Genomic DNA, 20,157 nt, shown 5'->3' on the forward strand with positions numbered 1-20,157 from the left:
AATGTTTATAGCAGTGCTTTCAACAATAGCCAAATTATGGAAAGAGCCCAAAATGTTCATCAACTGATGAATGGATAAAGATGTGGTTTATATATACAATGGAATACTACTTGGCAATGAGAAAGAATGAAATCATGCCATTTGCAGCAACGTGGATGGAACTGGAGGTATTATGCTGAGTGAAACAAGTCAGAGAAGTACAGATATTATATGTTTTCACTCATATGTGGATCTTGAGAAACTTAACAGAAGACCATGGGGGAAGGGAAGGGGGAAAAAATAGGTACAAACAGAGAGGGAGGGAGGCAAACCACAAGAGACTCTTAAATACAGAGAACTGAGGGTGGATGGGAGGGTGGGGGAGAGGGGAATATGGGTGATGGGCATTGTGGAGGGCACTTGTTGGGATGAGCACTGGGTGTTGTTTGTAAACCAACATGACAATAAATTATATTCATTAAAAATTTTTTTAAATAATAAAAAAGAAAAAAACAATAATCCTCTACCTTTTGGGTCCTTTTCATAACTCCCAATTGCAATAAACTTAATGACAAAAGTGAACCACAAATTTTCTGTGATATGAATCCTACTTTCCCACAGGCTTACAATGTAATTTCAAAGATGAAAAAGGATGTCACCAAGAACACTGTTTGCTAATCAATTATGCATGCCTTAAACAGTTATCCATCAAGATATTTCTGCCTGAAAAAAAAATTCTGGGGACAGTCTGGTAACCAAAAGCCTTAAAAAGTGAACATAACCTTTGACCTAGCAATTCCACATGTAGGAATTAATTCTAAGAAACTAATCAGAGATGTGTACCAACATTTGTGTTCAAGGACTGCTTTCATTTATCATTCAGTAAACACTTATTGAGTACATACCAAGGGCCAAGTAGAAGTGGAAGATAAAATTAGGTCCCTGCCTTCATGGTGTTTACATCACAGTGCTGTTTATTATGGAAAACAGGCTATTTTCTAAAAAGTGTGTTTAATAGAAAGTTATACCATATTCATGGATCAGATAATAATCCCATTGTTAAGATATTGCTAAGATGTTAATTTCTCCCAAATTCAATGCAATGCCATTTAAAAGCCCAGCAGACTTTATAGATATTAACAAGCTAATTCTAAAATTTATATGGAAACAAAAAGACATGGAATAGCCAAAACAACTTTGGGAAAAAAAAAAATGTTGGAGAACCTGCACTACCTAACTTCATAACTTACTAAATCCAACAAAAATCAAAATTGTGTGGCATTAGTGTCAACACAGACACATAAATCCATTAAAAAGAGAGTAAAGTTCAGAAACAGATTCAAACAAATATGGCCAATTGACTGACAAAAATGTAAAGTCAGTTCAATCGATAGGATACTCTTTCCAAAAAGTGGTCCCGGGACATATGCAAAAAATGAATTTTAAGTTGTACCTCACACCATACACAAAAGTTGACTCATAATGTATATATAAACACAAAACATAAAACTATAAAACTCTTAAAGAAAATGTAGAAGAAAAGTTTAGTCATGGGTTAGGTAAAAGATTTCTTTAAATTGGTTAATTATTATTAAAATTAACAAGTTAATTTTAAACCAAAAGAACTTCTGTATTTAAAAGACACCATAATGGGGGCTCCTGAGTGGCTCAGATGGTTAAGCACTCGACCTTGGCTTAGGTCATGTCTCCCAGCTAGTTGGTTGGAGCCCTGCATCAGGCTCCATGCTGACAGCTCAGAGCCTAGAACCTGCTTTGGATTCTGTGACTCCCTCTCTCTCTGTCCCTCCCCCGCTCATGCTGTCTCTCTCTCTCTCTCTCTCTCAAAAATAAATTAACATTAAAAAAAAATTAAAAGACACCATAACGGAAATGAAAACAAGACTGGAGGAATAATTTATACATATATGTATCAAAACATATTATATATATATAATACATATAAACATATATCTATCATATTGATAAAGGACTTGCATCCAAAATACATAAAGAATTCTGAAAATTAAATCATAAAAAAAAAAAAAACTCAATTTAACAACATAAAACTGGCTGAAAGATTTGAGCAGACACCATGCCAAGAAGACACACAAATGGTTAAATAAACACTTGAAAAGATGTTAAATATCATTAGTTATTAATGGCATGCAAATTAAGAACACAACATAGGGGCATCTGGGTGGCTCAGTCAAGCATCGGACTCTTGATTTCAGCTCAGGCCACGATCTCACAGTTTGTGAGTTTAAGCCCAATATCAGGCTCCCCACTAGCAGAGAAGCTCTGCACTGCCCCTCCCCTGCTGGAGCTCTATCTCTTTCTCTCTCAAATAAATAAATAAATAAATAAACGTTAAAAAAATGTTTTTTTTAAAAGAACACAATGTAATACTACTATACACCTATTAAAATGGTTAAAACTTAAAAGGCTAATATTACAAAGTACTGTCTATGAATGTAGAAGAACTGAAAGTTTCATAAACTGGTGGAAATATAAAATAGGAAAATCATTTGAGGAAATCATTTAATTTTTAAGAAACTGACAAACATTACCATATAATCTAGCCATTTTATTTTTAAGTATTCACCCAGGAGAAATGAGAGCATGTCTATACAAAGACTTCTACACAAATGTTTATAGCAGCTTTTTTTGTGAGACTCAAACACAGGTCCATTAAGAGGTAAATGGATAAACAAATTGTGATATATCCATACAATTGAATACAATATTCAATAAATATGAGTTATTTACCATGAATGAATCTCAAAATAATTATGCTGAGTGAAAAAAAATCTAGACAAAAAAGAGTGCATTTTATATTATTTCATTTATATAATTCCAGGAAATGCAAACGAATCATAATGCCAGAAAGCATAACAGTGGTTGCCTGGAAATAGGAAAGAGTGAGCAGTTGGAGGGGGTAGGAGCAAAAGGGAAGGATCATAAGAAAATTTCTGGGGATAATAGATATATTTAATTCTTGACTGTGATGATAGTTTCACAGGTATATATACATATACATATATATATATCAAAACTTTAATTTTAAAAATGTACAATTTGTTATTTATCAATTATATTTAAAAAAGCTGTTTTTAAAAATAAACATTGTGAACCATAAGGAAAAAAACTTTCCTAAAAGTAAATTCTAGGCCGAAATGTCAGTTAAATTTTTCTTTAAAAAAAAAGAGAAAAAGTTATGAAAGAATACTTAACATCAGGAGATGTTTGTTACATAAGTAGAAAACACAGACCACAAAATACTCTGGTATACAATCCTTATTTTGTAAAAAGCCTATTTACATAACTATATATGCATAAAAAACAGAGAAGATAAACAGTAAAATATTAAGTAAGACCTATGGGTGATAGGTGTGATTTTATTATGTCTGTGCATTTCCTGCACATTTCTTATTTTACAACATAAAATATATTTATAACCAGATGGAAAATGTCAACTGAAAAAAAGAAGGACACCTCAAAGTCTACTTGATGACCAAAGGAGGAGGAAAAAAGTCTCCCCTTTGCACATCAGAAAAAGTGACCAAATATAAAAGAAAATGAGGCTTGAAGTTAAAGCCTCCACTTCAAGAAATAACCCAGAATTACTGAAATTCCATGCCTTTCCACGTAAGTTTATGCAACACTCAAAAATGTATTCAGAGACAACTGCTTGTTGTCAGCCCCAAATCCATACTCTACAGAACTACCAAATCTAAAACAGCAGTATTCAAACAGTTCTAGTAAATACCTTCAAACTAAATCTTACAGATCTCCAATATTTAGAACATACTAGGTCTTTTACTTGTGTCTATTAAATATAAAAATTTTAATTCAGAAGATTTTATACTGAAGACATATCAGATCTTTATTTCCGTATCAGTTAATATGCTGGAGGTCTCTAATATTTTTAAATCCAGTTTACAGCACATTTGGATATATTTATCTTTTACTGTACCTTTTAAAATAGTTGAAGATGTAGTTAAAAAACATTCAAATCAAATCTTGGCAGAATCCTGAAGTGCTTCCCACTCAACAGTTTTGCAAAATTGGTCAATAACGGTTAATTCAAGCTTATTAATATAGTATATAAAACCTTTCACAATCTGGACCCTCTTTACCCTTCCATGCTCACAACTCCCTGATTTGTGCTTATACCCTAACAAAACTAAATCGCTTATAGTTCATTGAACACACCATACATTTGCTCACCTCACATGGATCCCTCTGTGGAATGCAATCTCCTAATCTCACCTTTCATTCATTTTTATATTCAACTCAGTCACTACTTCCTTCTGAAAGGCTTTCCTAGATGCTTCCCTTTTTCTTTTCCTCTAATCCATTGAGTTAACTGTCATTGTGGGTCCTCCATAATGCCATGTATTTATCCATATCAATTTATTCACTTCACTATATTATAATCAGCTATTTGTATTCCAATCGCCTGCACTAGACAAAAACCTCCCTGAGATCAGAGATTATGTCGGAGTCATCTTAATACCCCCAAAACCTTGCATAATAGCTGGAACATGGCAGGTAATCAATGAACACTTGTTGAATGAATAGTAAGCAGTTTTTCCACTTATCAAAAGGACAGGAAAAGCAAGAAACTGCATAGGTCTCGGGGTTCCAAAACCCCAAATGCTTTATAATTTGGTGCTAAAGGAAAATCACGGAATTTAAGTCAACGAGTACATTTAGAGGACAAATAAATGCCTACTATTGTGCAAAGGATTATGAGTGATATTAAAGAAGTATGGATCAAGTATGAGTGATATTAAAGAAGTAAGAGTTCCACACAGAAGCAAAAAACCATATGAGGAAATGAGCAGGCTGATACATCCTCTTCACAAAACCGCCAAATAACCATTTTAGTGATTTGGAATTCAATCAAAAGCATTCATCAAACTGAAAAGTGTTTATTCGTGAAAACAACTAAACTCTGGATAAGAAGAACATGAGTTTACAGCATTCTTACCTTTGGCTACTCCCATCTCCTCCCACCTCTGTCACTTACAGGAGTTTAACAAGCTATGAGGCAGAAGGTTCACCACCACTACTGGAGCTTAATCTGTTGATCTGCTACACTGTCAGTTGAAGTGGAGACTTCTGTGGTAAGTTAACAGTGAGGGCCAATGGCACCTGGAGCCTGAGGCTGCAGGACTCTATGCGGCAAGCAACAAACTGGCATACTAGCTGAGGATTTTACAGGAGTTCTGGAAGTTTAGACAGCCTTGGAGGGGCTTGATAAACTATTTATGAATGCAGGTTAAAATAAAACTGTGGACTACAGACTGAAGGAGGTCCATGCCACTCACACATCCTTGGCCAGCGGAGCTATCTATCCTCATGCACATGGCAAGAGAGGCTGGTGCAAAGTAAAAGCCAGGGCAAACTTAAAAATGACCTGTGTCTGAATGTACTCCCTCATAATCCTATAAATCATCAGCAGTACTAGCCATATTAGTATCAGGCACAGCTGTATTAGTTCAAACTGAACACAACTTTTGACCAATCCTTGGCTGAACACTAATGTATGCAGACACAGAAAGTGAGGTTGAAAAAAAAAAAAATCAATAAAACCAGCAGATGTCATAACAACCTAATATAGGGGAAACAGACTTTACAAATTTAGACCAGGCAAGTTACTAAACAAACAGAAAAAAAATCAGCCTCCAAAAGAAAAGCCAAAATATAGAGTTGCTTCAAAACATTATCTAAAATGCCCAGTATTCAACAAAAAATTAGAATACAAGAAAAAAAAAAAAAAAAACTGTGACCCTTTCTCAAGAAGAAAAACATCAAACAGAAGATGTCTCTGGGTGTCTCCTAATACTGGATTTGGCAAACAGAAACCTCAAATGAGCTATAATAAATATGTTCAGAGAACTAAAAGGAAAGCATCTTTAAAAAACTCAATGAAAGTATGATGGCAATGACTCAGATGGCTGAAAATAGAGACAAAAATTGCTTTTAAAAATGGAAATTCTCGTGTTGAAAAGTAGAATTACTGAAATAAACTCATTGGAGGGGCTCAACATCAGACTTGAGATGACAGAAGACGGAAGAAATGAACCTGAAGATCAACAAAGAAGTACCCACTCTGAAGAACAGAAAGAAAAAATAAAGAGAAATGAACAGAATGTCAGATTCTGCACAACAATGTAAAGCATAACATATATATAATAAGAGTTCCAGAAGAGGAAAGAGCAACGGGGGGGGTGGAGTTAAGAAATAATGGCTACAAATTTCCAAATTTGAAGAAAAACATTAATTTATCTATCCAAGAACCAACACAAATAGATCAGCACCAAGACACACCACAGTCAAAATGCTGACAGAGCACCAAAAAAAAAAAAAAAAAAAAAAAAAAAAAAAAAAAAAAAAAAAAAAAAACCTAAAAGGAGCAAGAGAAAAATGACTCATCATGTACAAGGGAACAATGGTATGATTAACAGCTGGCATCCCATCAGAAATGATGAGGCCAGGAAAAGAAACCATGGAATTTAAAGAAACAAAAAAGCTCTCAACTAAGAATTCTGTATTCAGCAAAACCATCCTTCAAAAACGACACTGAAATCAGTGAAATCAAGATAAAGTCTTAAGAGAATCTGTTGCTGTCCAACATGCCTTAGGAGAAATACTAAAGGAAGACCTCCATGCTGAAAAGAAGTTACTCCAGAAAGTAACAAATCCACAGGAAAAAAAATAAAGCGTGCAGAAAATATAATTATATAGGTAAATACAAAAGATTCTAGACATGTAATTGTTCTCATTACTTTTCTTTACTTCCCTTAAAAAAATAAGATTATATAAAGCAATAATTAAGGTAGTATTTGGCTGGGTTTATAATATGCATAACTGTAGTATGTATGACAATAATAGAACAAAGAGGGAAAAGAGATATATCGAAGTTTCCATAATTTACCAGAATTAATTTAGTATCATTCTGAAGGAGACTATAAGTTAAAATGTATTATTATTACCCCTAGAGCAACCAATATGTAAATAACATACTGAAAGAAATGAACAAAATAATTAAAACGGTTCACTAAAAATTAACACAAAGTCAGTAAAGGAGGAAAAGAGAAGAAACAGAAGACACGCAAAAAATAACAAAATAGCAGACATAAATCCAACAAAATCAACAATTATATTAAATGTGAATGGACTAAATACCCCCATTCAAAAGGCAGAGAATATAAGACTGAATGTAAATAAAAACAAAAACAAAAAACAAGACCCAAATGTATGCTGTCTTTAAGAGATATATCTTAGATTCAAAGACATAAAAATGTTAAAATTAAAGGATATAAAAATAATATACTAATAAAACTAGAGTAGCTATAGAACTAAAATGACAAAATATAATTTAAAACAAGTAATACTATTGAAGACAAAGAAGACTATTTCTTAATGACAAAAGTCACTGCGTCAGAAAAACATAATAATTATATACATCTAACAATAAAACCCCGAAATACATGGAAGCAAAAAAGGAAAATTAAAAAGAGAAATAGAGAATACAACAAAAATAGTTGTACAGTATAATGATACAAGATAGAAAATCTGCAAGGATATTGAGGACTTGACAAACACTATCAATGAATTTGATATAACTGACAGAACACTCCACCTCTAAACTGCAGAATACATATTCCTTTCAAACACACATAAAACATTCCAATAAGCCATATGCTGGGCCACAAAACAAGTCTCAGTGAATTTAAAAATACTGAAATCATGAAAAGTACATTATTTGACCACAAGAGAATCAGAGATCCACAACAGAGAGAAATCTGGGAATACTCTGAAAATATTGGTAAATTCAACAACAAATTTCTAAATAACCCATGGGTCAAATAAATCACAAGGAAAATTTAAACATATTTGAATTGAATGAAAACAAAAACAGCATATCAAAATGTATGGAATGTAGTTAAAGCAGTGCTCAGAGGGAAATGTATAGCTTTAAACATCCATCAGAAAAGAAAACAGGTCACAAATCAATAATCTAAGCTTCCACCTTAGGTAATAAGGCAGGGGCGGGAGGGGGGTGGGGAAGTACACTAAGCCTAAAGCAAGCAGAACAAAGGGAGGAAAATGTTAGAGTAGAAATCAATGAAGCAGAAAATAAATAAATAATTAAATAAAAAGCTGGTTCTTTAAAAAAAAAAAAAATTAATGTTTATTTATTTGAGAGAGAGAGAAACAGAATCTGAAGCAGGCACCAGGATCTGAGCTGTCAGCACAGAGCCCAAAGCAGAGCTTAAACCCACAAACTGCGAGACCATGACCTGAGCCAAAGTCAGTTGCTTAAACAACCGAGCCACCCAGGTGCCCCAAAAGCTGGTTCTTTAAAAAGATCAGCAAAAACTGGGGCACCTGGGTGGCTCAGTCGGTTAAGTGTCTGACTCTTGATTTTTGCTCAGGTCATGACCTCACGGTTCATGGGTTTGAGCCCCATGTCAGGCTCTATGCTGACAGCTTAGAGCCTGCTTGGGTTCTATCTCACTCTCTTTCTACCTCTCCCCTGCTTGCTCATGTGCATTTTCTCTCTCTCTCAAAAATAAACAAACTTTTTTAAAAAATCAACAAAACTGACATACTTAGGCTAGATTTATCAGAAAACAGAGAAACGATACAAATTACCAAAATAAAGAATGAAAAACAGATCATCACCAACCTTACAGTGTCTTAAAAGACTAAAAAATATGAACTTTGTATCAACAAATTAAACACTATGAAACGGACTAATGTCTAACAACACACGTTATCAAAACTCAAAAAGAAACAAAATCCAAATGGAACTAATATAACAAGTGAGGAAATTGAATTAGTAATCTAATCTTCCCACAAAGAGTAAAATCTTCCCACAAAGAAAAGCCCAAGCCCACACAGCTTCATTGGTGAATGCTATCAAATAGTTAAAGAAGTAATAGCAATCCTTTGGAAACTATTTCAGAAAAAAAAGAGGGGAAAACATCATGCAACTCCTTCAATGAGGCCAGTGTTGCCCTGATAACAAAGTTGGACAAAGGCACCACAAGAAACCAACAGACTAATATCCTTCATGAATATAAACACAAAATTCCTTGACAGAATTTAGGAAAGCCAAATTTAGCAACATATATAAAATTATACAGCATGACTAACTGAAACTAATCCCTGGAATACAGGATTGAGTTAACCTCTGAGAATCAATTGATGTAAGATACCATATTAAAAGAATAAAGGACAAAATCTATATGATCATCTCATTGGATGCCGGGCGGAAAAATTCCAACAAAATCCAATACCCATTCATGATTAAAAACTCAACAAACTAGGAACAAAAGGGAACTTACTCAATCTAATAAAGGACATGTACAGAAAACATTAAACTTCCCATTCCCAAGTTCCAACTTCCATTACCAATAGTTTGTTTCCAAAGAAGTCATTCAGTCTCATAGCGCCTCAAATGTTCTCCGGTCCTTTCTTACATACTTAAAAGGTTACAGCACTCAAAAGAATCATGAAAAAGTGCTCTGTAAACTACCTGTCATACAGTCATGCCAATTCTACCATTAAAGGTTCAACAGGTGTTGAAAGAGTGAGGTTACTGGCTTAACCAAGGCTTAAAAACCACTTGTGAAGAGTGTTTCAATCTACAAATAAGCTGCTATTATCCTTTTTTGTTTTAAATTCCTGAATATAACCTGCACACTTCATCTGGTCAGAAAAGAAAATGTTCTGAATAAAGGAACTACCAGACATGCACCGTCCTAAATAACCAAAGGATAACTCAAATCCATGTGCAAGTCTCTGGAGAGTCCTGCATGACACCGAAATTCAAAACATTCTAGTAATTCCACACAAAATGAGTTTGAAATCAAACCTCAGTACGGAAGGTGTATATTAACTGTAACCACCTACAGGCTAAACCCATGAATTTACACAATTCTGAATCCAGATAATTGTAGGATAGACACGTTTAATTATATTCTAGTTGAATATTAGACTTGTTTACAGAGATGTTGCTTGGTAACAGAAGCACTGCTTTAACGACCTACTCAGTTTTAGATCCACGCAAGTACTCTGTGCTCAGGCTAAACACTATCAACTATAGTATATACAAGAAATTAAGAACAAGTTTCTTGCCATTCTAGACATCTTTGAGCTGTTACTGAAACAGCTTCATAATAACCTAACTTAAGGCTTTAAACATACGTGGCAGTGGGCATTTTTAAAAGCTAGGTGCCCATGTATCATGGGCAAAAGCTGCACAGTAAGGATTTATTTATCACAATGTTCATTTAAGCCCCGCATTCATTTACGTAGTCTAGTTATCTCTGAAGGGGTTGCCAAACATCGCTATTAAAATGGTCTGCAGGGTCACAGAAAATGGTAACATAGTTTTTCCGTAACAAATTAAAGTGGGGCTACCACAATCTGCAGCCAGTTAGTAAACTGGCTACACAAGCACCACTCTGGGGTGCATCAAAGAGCTCCATAAAGGGGCGCCTGGCTGGCTCAGCGAGGTGGGGGGGGGGGGGGGGGGGGAAGCATGCTACTCTTGATCTCTGGTCGTAAGTTCCACACACACCCCCCCTTGGGTGTAAAGATCACTTAAATGAACTTTTAGAAAAAGAATTTTTTTCAAAAGCTCCATAAAGAGTTTCACGTGCACTTAACTGGTACAGAACAGGTACCGGGGGAGCATGCTACTCTCGATCTCCGAGTCGTGAGTTCCACACCCGCCTTGGGTGTAAAGATAACTTAAATGAACTTTTTAGAAAAAGAACCGTTTTCAAAAGCTCCATTAAGAGTTTCACGTGCACTTAATTGGTACAGAACATGTCTCACAGCCGACAACACCCGCTCCAATTGCTTTACAGGAAAAGCAGTAACAACAAAAACTCAAGGGCAAGTTGTGAAGAAAAAGGGAGTATTCCAAAACTACGGACAACACAGCGTCCCCATAAAACGAGGTTACGTACCAGACTCACACACAGTCCTTGCAACGTGCGCGCATAAAACTTAATAGCGCCCGGTGCTGTGGCCACACTTGCCACCGGGGGACACCTGCACAGCTCCAACCACCGGCACCCACTCAACTCTTCTCGCACGGGCATTGAGGCTAAGGGATGAGGTCCCACACGCGAGGTGCTGGCCAGGCCGGCAGCCGCTCGCGGCGCAGGCTGAAAAGGAAAAGGAGGGCCGAGCGCGCCCCTAGAGCTCCGGACTCCAGGGAAATCTGAGGTATCCTGGGAGAGCTCCGAGGGCGGAGAGGGCGGCGGCGGAGAAAAGCTTCGCTCCACCTCGGCGGACGGGCTTTCTGCGGACGGCTGGGCAGCCCAGTAGCCGCCGACCCGCGGAAACACCACCCTCCGCCCACCACCCGCCTCCCCTCAAGCCCAGCGGAGCCGAGCGGGTCCCGAGACCTAAGAGCGCGCGAAGCAGGAAGTCCCGCCCCTACGCCGACGTCACCGACGCCGCAGACGTCGGCCGCAGCTAGCGGCCGTTAGAGGGAGGAGGCAAGCGGAGCCGAGGCGGGAGCGGCTGCGGTCGACGGCGGGAATGCCGGGGGCGAGGCGGCGCTACGATACGCCGCTGGCGGGGACGCGGAGATCCCGTGAGCCGAAGGGAACCGAAAATCCGAGACCGGGCACTTGCTTCATTGAGCCAGAGTGAAGTGCGCGGTTGAGCGCGAAGCCGATCTCCCTTGCCTCCTCGCTATGCCATGTCTGGGGGGGGGGGGGGGGGGGTCTTCCCCTTTTGTCGCTACTCCTTCCTTCTGCGGGTTCTTACACTCTTGCCTCTTTGAGGGCTCCAATGAGGTTCTGCTGCCACGTCCTCCTGCCTTCGTCCCTGATTGTGTAGATTTAATGGGGACAGGAGTCGCCTGCCTGCAATGTCAGTCTTGGGGCGTCAGCCCCGGAGGGGGGAGTCGGCTCAGCTTGCCAAGAGGGCTCAGCTTGCCAGGAGGCAATGGCCAGGTCAGGACCAGGACCAGGACCAGGGCCGGGGGGCGGGGGTGAATCCTTTCCCGCCCCTCGCGTTCTCCTCCAGATCTCACCTAGTCTCGTCAAGTCAGGACCCACGGGGGTAATATTGTGAACCATTTGCCTTAAGGTTGTAAACTAGAGTTGGAAGAGAAGGTACTAGTTTTTGAGAGCGTCAGTTATATGCCAATGGCTGAAAATGAGGTAGGGTTTCAGCCTTTAAGAATACGTGGTAGAAGAAATAGGCACTCTCCCTTGGTTTGGGGTTTCGGTTCTCACTGCATTGTGAAGCACAGCCTATTTTTACCGTCAAGGGCAACATTTTCGGGCTCTAGTCATGATTAGAAAGACAACTGAGATGAGGACCTTTTTTGTTGAAATGAGTAAAGAGGAGCCACTAGATGGGACACTGAGTTGGGTCATGGAGTGTCAACATATGGATCAGAAAAATGTGGTTTATCGATAATATCAGCGAACAGGATATGGAATCCAGAAACAAACTGCTATGCATATACGAGTATTTAATAATAGTAGCTCACATTCGCCGAGCATTTAGGTGTCAAGTACCAGAACACTTTCAAGTTCTACAGTTGAACGCTAAGATAGCTGCAATTATTATCTCGATTTTATAATATAACCCAGAGCCGTTACTGTTGAAGCCAGGAAGTCTGGACTCCAGAAGTCTTGCTGGTAATCAGTAAACTATATGCTACAAATCACTGCTAAGTGAGGAAAAAGATTATCTGAGAAATAAAGAACCACTGGAGACAGGCTTTTTATATGTCTCCTTTGTCAAATAAATACCAGATGAATCAAAAACTTAAATGTACAGAGTGAAGCCATAAAAATACTACAAGAAAATTAAGGTGAATCTTTTTCATCTTGAGCTGAGAAAGACCTTTGCTAAGTATAACACAAGAACCAGAAACCATAACAGAAAAAAATTGGTAAAAATTAAACTCATAAAGATTGTAATAGTCTATATACAATTAATGAACAAATGGAAAATAAATTTGTATCATGTGGGAAAAGGAAAAATATTCCTAATATACAAACAGTTCATTGAATATCAACTTTAAAAACACCACAATAAATAAAATTAGCAAAGGAAATCAATAGGACATTTTTAAACCAAGAAAAAGAAACTTCTAATTAACAAATGAAAAGATGTCCAACATTCCAAACAGATCCTTTTTGTCCATCAGGGTACATAGGGATATGGGGTTACATTTAACTATATTGTGTACTATTGGTGTTAAAATTGAAATTGGGACAGTCTTATTTACCAAAATTTCATTAGCCTTTGCCCCGAAATCTCATTTCCTAGTCAGTTCGTTCTAAAGACAATAACAAAAACAAAACATTCATACAGATGTTCCTTACTCCCTTTTTTGTAATAGTTGTTTTAGAAACAACATAAATGCCATCACTAGGACTCTAGTTAAATTACAGTGCATGTGCACAATGGAATTAATTAAGCCATTAAAAACAATGTTATAAATATTTACATGAAAATATGTTCATAGCATATAGGTTCCCCCCTGTAATAAAACAATATAAATTAGCAGGAACAGTGTCATTTTGACATGAATATGTATGTGGATATATGTGGATATAAGGATGCAAAAAGATCTGGAAGGATGTTGGCCAAAATGCAAGAGGTTTCTATTTTGTATTTTGGACTTTTCTATCTTGTTTGAATTTTTTATAATGTATTTACCATTTTTACACACACACACACACACACACACACACACACAAACTTATTTTTAATTAAGGATATGCCAGTAAAAGGGGATCCAGTTGACTGTAGAGATGCTCATAGATAGATGACCAATGTGAAGTAATTATATTTGGGATCTAAATTCTCAGCTTTTAAGTGTCTGTGAATTTGATTAGATTTATTTATCCCAAGTTAAATAACTCATCACTTGGACATCATGATTCTGACTTCCTAAATTTTTAGGCCTGGGTATTCTTCCTATGTGTTCTCTGTGTACCTCTCATGGTATTTGTCACACTGAATTGTAGTTCCCTCTTCTTTCATAGATTGTTCCTACAATATATACCCTTTTCTGCCACATTTATATATTTATTTTCCCAATTCGGTATGTGTCATCTACTTTATTTTGTACACAGAAAATCTAAGTTTAATGTAGTCATAATGCTAATGAATTATACATATATTAAAGGGATAGTTTCAATAAATTTGACAACTTAGGTGAAATGGACAAATTCCTGAAAAATACAAAAAAAAAAAAACTGACACAAGAAGAAAAAGAAAAGCTAAATGGCCCAATATCTATTAAAGAAATGTAATTTCTTTTTTTTTTTTTTTAATTTTTTTTTTTTAACATGTTTTATTTATTTTTGGGACAGAGAGAGACAGAGCATGAACGGGGGAGGGGCAGAGAGAGAGGGAGACACAGAATCGGAAACAGGCTCCAGGCTCCGAGCCATCAGCCCAGAGCCTGACGCGGGGCTCGAACTCACGGACCGCGAGATCGTGACCTGGCTGAAGTCGGACGCTTAACCGACTGCGCCACCCAGGCGCCCCAAGAAATGTAATTTCTAATCAAAACTTTCCTACAAGGAAAACTCCAGAGCCAGATGGCTACTCTAGTAAATTTTATCAGACTTTTAAAGAAGATAAAAGTATTAATCCTATACATTTCAGACAGCAGAGCAGGAATGAACACTTTGAAACTCATTTTATGAAGCCAATATAATCCTGATATCAAAACTTGACCAGGAAATTTTACAAGAAAATTACAAACCAATACCCCTCGTGAATATAGATTTTTAAATTCTTAATGAAATATTGCAAATTAAACCTTGCAGTATAAAGGATAAGATGCCATGGCCAAGGAAGGTGAAGTTAAACATTGAAAAGTTAGTGTAGTTCACCGCATTAATAGAATGAAAGAGAAAAACAAAATGATAGTCTCAGTAGATCCAGAAAAAGCATCTGACAAAATTCAAAATCCATTCATGTCAAAAACCTTCAGCAAGTTAAGTATAGAAAGGAACTTTCTCAATAAAACAATCATCTTTGAAAAATGTAATAGTGAAACACTAAATCTTTTTCCCCTAAGGTCAGGAGTAACAGAAGACAAGAATGTGTGCTGTCACCACTTCTATTCAGGGTTATGTTGAAGGTCCTAATCAATGTAATAAAACAATAACAAAATGCATCAAGATTGGAAAGAGTTGTGCTTCCTGATTTCAAAACTTACAACAAAACTACAGTAATCAATATAACTCTAATGCCAAAAACATAGATATGTAGATGTAGATATATAGATCAGTGAGCTATAATTCAGAGTCCAGAAATACACCTTTACATTTATGGTCAATTGACTTTTGACAAAGGTGCCAAGACAATTCAATAGAGGAAAGAAGAGTCTTTTCAAAAAATGATTTTGGGAAAACTGGAAATTCACATGGAAAAGAATGAACTTGGACTCCTATATATATATGCAAATGTTAAGACGAATCAAAGATCTAAATGCAAGAGCTAAAACTAAAACTCAGAAAAAAACAGCCATAAATCTTAATGACATTGGATTAGGAAATGGTTTCTCAGATGTGACACCAAAAACACAAACACCAAAGGGGGCAGGGGGGAAACAGGTAAATTGTACTTTATCAAAATTAAAAATTTTTGTGCTTCAAAGAAGACTATGAAAGTGAAAAGACAGCATCTCCTGGTGTTCCTCTCAGGCCGAGCCCTGGCCCCTCACCTGCTCTGCTCCAGATGAAGTGTGAGCACTGCACGTGGAAGAAGGGAGAATTCTGTAAGTTGGCTGATGCCAAAATCTTTCTGAGTAACTGCCTGATATGTGACAGTTGCGTGACTGGAAGAAGGGATCCAGGTTTCCCAACAGAACACCAAGGACTTCTTTTGAATTCTGAAACTTAATAAGAAATGTGATACCTCACAGTACAAGGTGCTGGCAGGGTCAGTGTGTCCTCAGTCTCTGCTTTATTTTGCTGCTAAATTCTGCCTCAGTGTGACTGATACATCTAGAAGATTCCATGGCTTCCTCAAAAGTCTTGGGGTGCACTGTCTTTGATACAACAACTGCTATGGAGTTCAGCATCCTGGAGAGTCAGAAAGAATCTGCCTCAACACCACCAGCACAGTGAGGAAGAGCTGGCATTACCCAGGCTCACCTCCACCAATCCCAGCTGGGTCCCATACTCAGAGCACTTGCTGTCACCACCCCTCCCACCTCTGCACCACCAAGTCTCCTCAACAGATCATGGGCTCCCTGGTGAAGGATTACTTCGCCAGATGGCAGAACCTGTCCCCAGACAAGATTTTTCACATAATTGTGGCCCCTTGCAAAGATAAGAAACCGGAGACCCTTCAAGAAGATTTTCCTATGGCTTCACTTGGTTCCCAGGGTGCTCACTGAGTATTAACCTCAGGCGAAATTGTTCAGATGATGGAGCAAAGTGACCCCTTGGTGAAAAGATGCTGCCATGGACACCGACGCCTGAAGGAGGAGAAGGTGAGGCACTGTGATGGGCCCAGCTCCAATGGGTACCTGGTGCTCATCTTCAGACACGCAGCCAAGCAGCTGTTTGACAACATGGGGAGGACACCTGCTGCACCCTGAGGAACAAAGACTTCCAGGAGGTCACCCTTGAAAAGAATGGGGAGGTTCTGTTATGCTTTGCTGCTTTCAAAACATCCAGAATATGGTTCTCAAACTTAAGAAGAGCAAGCTCCCATACCACTTTGTGGAAGTGCTCACATGGACCAGGGGGTGTTTAAACAGCAGAGGCTAAGCCCAGACCGAGGATGGGCATACAGAGAAGGCACTGCCGTGGCACATGAAAGGCTTCTATGCTGACATCCCCATGCAGCCCCCCAGACGAGCGCCCACATGCAGCAGCTGTACCAGGAGTGGCTGAACAGGGCCAACTCCCCCAGAATCCAGGAAGCCCTGCACACTGTGTGCCAAGGCCAGGGCTCCCTGCCATCAGCTGAGACATCAAGTGGTCAAGGTGGAGAAGGCTGGGAAGCAGGCCCTGTCAGTTGCCCAAGGAGGGAGGAGCAACTGAGTGTGGGCATCAGAGACACTAGAGGAAAACTGCTCGGCTTCTCAGTTATTACATCAGTTTTTCAGAATTCTCTACCCTATATTTGTTTGTGACTCCCTCACGCAGTTTGATTTGGTGCTATCTTTGTAATATGTGTGCGAGTGCAATATTTTAACATGAAACAAGGACTGCCCCAATTGAAGTATCCTTTTGTCTTAAGACTGAAAAATAGGGGCACCTGTGTAGCTCAGTTGGTTATGCGTTTGACTTTTTGATTTCACCTCAGGTCATGATCTCACAGTCATGAGCTCAGGCTCTGTGCTGGGCTTGGAGCCTGGTTAAGGCTCTCTCTCACTCTCTTGCTCTCTCAAAAAAAAAAAAAAAAAAAAAAAGACTGAAAATATCCCAAAGAACAAGAATGAAGACACACTACTATCTTTTAGGCTTAAAAAAAAAGTCCAAAAAACGTCCTGTGAAGAGCTAAGACCTCCCCCCACCCCGCCAGAAGTTCAGATTCGTGTGTCTCGGAGAGATTTGATGTGGAAATGAAGACAGGAGGCAGGCAGGCTGCAGGGGCCTGTTGTGGGGCCACAGTCCACAGTCTGCCTACTTTGCTCTTATTTTTACCTACTTGCATTACTCCTGAAAATGTTTTTGTCAGAACATGAATAAATTGCAACCTTTTGGAATTGAGAGCTTATATATAAATCTGGATTTCCAGCTTTTCTGGAACAGTGGTCCACATTCCTCACTACTATGGTTTCCAGAGTACAGTGGCAGCCTCCTTCTGGGACCAGACCTCTAACTCAGAGGCCCTGTGGGTGCTGGTGGCTTAGGCCCCAGACTTGCACTTTTACATTCAGCCTTTAAGGTGAACTCACCTTAAGGCAGGGGAAGTCTGGCAAGGCTAACAGGCACTACAGATAGAAGGTGGAGGCCGGAGACAGGCTGCCCACTTAGGCCAGGCTGTGTGGTCAGGAAAACAGCTATCTTAGTCCCTCCCCTGTGGGGTTAGCAGCAGAATGTGTCCTGATCCTGCTGTGGTCCTGCCTCTCCCCTACCTTGCTTCTTTCATCCTGCAGCCTGCGCAGGAGGCTGTGCAGAAGAACCTTAAAGAAGAAAGAACAGTTTACCCACAAAGAGAAAGGGCTAGTGAGCAGCCAGAAATGTACAGAATCACAACACTCCGCATCAGAACTCATCCCTGAAATGAAAGACATCTGAGAATGGCCTGCAGTTGGTTTTTCAAAGCACTTGGATTTTGTTAACCTGAGCGATGATGTTCTTCCTGAGCCCTCCATGCTCTAAAGCCTTAGCAGGCTGTTTCCTTCATCATATTCTGTATCATATTGTACCTGTAAACCTATCCAAGTTGATGGCTGGATATTGTGTGAAATTGTATATTTTGGGGGCACCTGCCTGGCTCCATTGGAAGAGTATGTGACTGTTCATCTCAGGGTTGTGAATTCAAGCCCCATGTTGGGTATAGAGATTACTTAAATAAAAACTTTTTTTTAAACTTGTATATTTTTTTCTTTCAATCTGTTCACAATCAGGTTTCATCCTCCATGGTAATTGATATAGAATACAGCTGAAGAATATGGAAGAAAAAAAGTGAAGAGACAACCTACAGAATGGGGGGAAATATTTGAAGATCATATCTGATAAGGACTTGTATTCAAAATATATAAAGAACTCTTACAACCAACAATAAAAAGACAAGCTAATAAAAATGGACAAAGGATTTGAATAGGGGTTTCTCCAAAGAAGATGTCCAAATAGCCAATAAGCACATGAGAAGATGATCAATATCATTTGTCATTAGGGAAATATAAAAACCATGATGAGTACCATTTTACACCCACTAGGATGGCAATAATAAAAAAGATGGACAATAACAAGCATTAGTGAAAATGTGGAGAAATAGGAACCCTCATACCCTAGTGGTGGGAATGTAAAATGGTGCTTTGGGAATAGGTTGGCAGTTCCTCAAGAGATTAAAACATAGAGTCACCATGTGACCTAGCAATTCCACTCCTAGTGAATTTGAAACACAGCCATACAAAAATTTGTATACAAATATTCATAGCAACACTATTCATAATAATCAAAAGGTAGAAACAACCAAAAACCCATTAGCTGATGAATGAATAAACAAAATGTAGTATATCTATGCAATGGAATATTACTCAGCCATAAAAATGGAGTACTGATTCAAGCTACCACCTGGATGAACCTTGAACACGTTATATGCTAAGTGAAAGCTACATATTGTATGATTCCATTTATATGAAATGTCCAGAATAAGCAAATCCATGGGGAGTAAGAAAATAGATTAGTAGTAGACAGGGGCTTGGAATGGGGACAAGGGGGGAAGTAACTGTTAGTGAAAACAAGGTTTATATTTGGAGTGATGAAAATATTTTGAAATTAGATAGTGATGAAGTTGCACAGCTTTACAAGACCACTGAATTATACACTTGAATGGATTTTATGGTATGTGGATTATATCAATAAAAAAATTGGAAAGAAGTAAAACTGTAGTCACAGACAACATGATTGTATACATAGAAAAGCCTATGGAATATACAAAAGAGCTACTAGAACTAATAATTTAGCAAGTCATAGGATACAGGGTCAATATACAAAAATCAACCCTACTTCCATATACCAGCAACAAACAATTGACAAATGAAATCGAAAGCAATACCATTTATAATGTATCCCAAAATATTAGAAACCTAGGAATAAACATGACAAAAAAATGTGCAAGACCTCTGTACTGAGAACCACAAAACATAGTGGAGGGAAATTTTAAAAGAAAGAAATGGAGAAAAAATTCATATTTATAGACAGGAAGACTCTATCATTAAGCTCTTCATTCTTCCTAAACTGATTTGTACATTCAATCCAATCCCTATCAGAATTCTAGCAGGCTCTTTTTGGATTTTGTGGGGGTTTTTTTGTTTTTTTTTGTTTTTTGGGGGGAGCATTTTTTTAGGCATAGACAAAGTAATTTTATTTAAAAAAATTTTTTAAACGTTTTTATTTATTTTTGAGACAGAGAGAGACAGAGCATGAGCAGGGGAGGGGCAGAGAGAGAGGGAGACACAGAATCTGAAGCAGG

General features: G+C 38.1%; 1 protein-coding gene and 1 pseudogene across 3 annotated transcripts in view; one reads left to right on the plus strand and one right to left on the minus strand.

The window, feature by feature from the left end:
• Positions 1 to 11,371, minus strand: part of CEP83 (centrosomal protein 83) — a 120,357-nt gene extending 108,986 nt beyond the window's left edge. For all 3 annotated transcript variants that reach the window (XM_007085624.3, XM_042992900.1, XM_042992899.1), the window contains exon 1: positions 10,974 to 11,371. The gene's annotated coding sequence lies outside the window, so the exon portion shown is untranslated. The remainder of the gene's footprint in view (positions 1 to 10,973) is intronic.
• Positions 11,372 to 15,735: 4,364 nt separating this feature from the next.
• Positions 15,736 to 17,310, plus strand: LOC102954838 (annotated as a pseudogene).
• Positions 17,311 to 20,157: the final 2,847 nt, after the last annotated feature.

This window comes from Panthera tigris, chromosome B4 (genome assembly GCF_018350195.1).
Source record: "Panthera tigris isolate Pti1 chromosome B4, P.tigris_Pti1_mat1.1, whole genome shotgun sequence".
NCBI lineage: Eukaryota > Metazoa > Chordata > Mammalia > Carnivora > Felidae > Panthera > Panthera tigris.